The sequence below is a fragment of the Austrofundulus limnaeus genome, unplaced genomic scaffold (genome assembly GCF_001266775.1).
Source record: "Austrofundulus limnaeus strain Quisiro unplaced genomic scaffold, Austrofundulus_limnaeus-1.0 Scaffold356, whole genome shotgun sequence".
NCBI classification, from domain to species: Eukaryota; Metazoa; Chordata; class Actinopteri; order Cyprinodontiformes; family Rivulidae; genus Austrofundulus; species Austrofundulus limnaeus.
This window is the reverse complement of record NW_013952758.1, coordinates 330,745-332,552: the sequence shown is the minus strand read 5'-3', so window position 1 is coordinate 332,552 and position 1,808 is coordinate 330,745. Positions and strand designations below refer to the sequence as shown.

Genomic DNA, 1,808 nt, shown 5'->3' with positions numbered 1-1,808 from the left:
ATCGGACCTGTCCTTCGATTCGGGGAAAAGGAAGGACGTATTTGTCGGACGCATCGGAGGAGTCTTCGGTTTTGGACGTCCGACAAATTCGACCTTCGGAGGACCCGTCCTGCCGTTTTGGACACAGCCTGTGTGTCGAACCCTTGACCACTCCCCCTCCCCCACCCACTCCCCCTCCTCTACCCACTTTGATGCATTTTTCAAATTTCGCCTCGGGGCGGAGTTATCTTTTCACGGGGGTGTAAGATAAACTTTAATAAAACTGTTTTTTATGGCGTTATAGATGTGGAGAAAGCGGTGTATAAAACGATGTTTTTGACGGCGTTATAAGAGGCGTTCACTGACCACAGAAAACATGTTTTTTTAACGGCGTTTTACAAATGGCAAAAAGGACGGCGTTCTGGCGGTGTTTACGGCATTCTGATTTATAAAACGGCATTTTTTTAAGTAGTGGTGATTTGTGGCGCTTTATGCTTTCCATACACATCCGCCTGTCTGGCTGCAGTGCGCGCTCCCGACACGGGAACAGATTTTCAGGGAGAACTGAATTGGGCAGGACACGGGAACAGTTCCCTCCTGGCAGATGTGATGAGCGGAGCTCGGTTCGGCCCTGACAAACAGCGCTGTATGGTGGGAAAACACTCATATCTCTACCTGTTTTCTGGGGACCGGCTGTATGATTGAGCTACATTCTTCAATGAGTAAGCATATCCCAGTAAGTGTGTGTTTTTGTGGCTGCCATTTTGTTCCGTGTCGTGCCGTGGGCCCGTGGTGCTGTAGACCTGAGCGGGTCGTTAAATCACGGCCTTCACATCCCGTGTTTTTATGTTTACAACATTTAACTTCACAGTAAACTCAACATGAGCCTGTTTTATAGCTTAGCTCAAGGATTTTGTTGTCATGTTTAGTCGAGGCTTATTCGAAGTTTTTATCAAATAAAATCGACGCGTCTTTGCGCTAATTTACTCTTAAATGTAAGCATTTTAACACAGACTGACTAATAATTAAACTAGTCTTTATTATTTTACTTCAAAGCTTCATAAACTGCTCTAACCAGAGTCTGTAGGCCTTATTTGATGACGCCCAGTCTTTGCTCATACAAAGGATATTTTAAACCGTGTACTGAACACAGTAACACGTTGTTTTTTAAAGTAATATTTATGTTTTATCAGATGGAGGTGCTTCATTATCATTTATGTCATTTTCCTGCTTTTAGTGCCAAAGTTTTTATAGTAAAAAACCAAAGATGATCACAGCAGCAGCCTTATAAGGCTGGGCGATATGGCCTAAAATCAATATATTATGATAAATTGACCAGTTCACCTCAAAAACAATAACTATTACTACCACCACACAAGTACACAGTATAGTATTGTCCTTAAAGCTTTTAAAAACATCCTTACAGTAAATACACCTCTGATATGTGGCCATTTACGCCAAATTTTGATGTAAAAAAGCTTTGAAACAGCGATGGTGTATCCTCGTAATAAACAGCCAAGCAGGAATATGAACCTGCTTACGCTATGATTTATGGGTAGTGGTGCGAAATCAGGAGTACTGTGGATACCCTTTAAAACTTGAGACAGCATTCAATAGGGTTGCAACGATTAATCGATGACTAATTTAATAATCGATTAATCGATGACTAATTTTAATAATCCACTGCCACGTCTACCTTTCTGTCCTTGACACACATGCACAGTAGTGGTAACTGGGGTAGGCCGTGGACGTCACAAGTAGAGCTGCCACAAACGATTATTTTTATAATCGATTAATCACAGATTATTTATTCGATTAGTCGACTAATC

The 1,808-nt window shown here is 41.8% G+C and overlaps 1 protein-coding gene across 1 annotated transcript in view; it reads left to right on the top strand.

Moving 5' to 3' along the window:
* The first annotated feature begins 530 nt into the window (after positions 1–530).
* ptp4a1 (protein tyrosine phosphatase 4A1) overlaps positions 531–1,808 on the top strand; it is a 16,448-nt gene continuing 15,170 nt past the window's right edge. The window contains exon 1 of the mRNA XM_014023079.1: positions 531–701. The gene's annotated coding sequence lies outside the window, so the exon portion shown is untranslated. The remainder of the gene's footprint in view (positions 702–1,808) is intronic.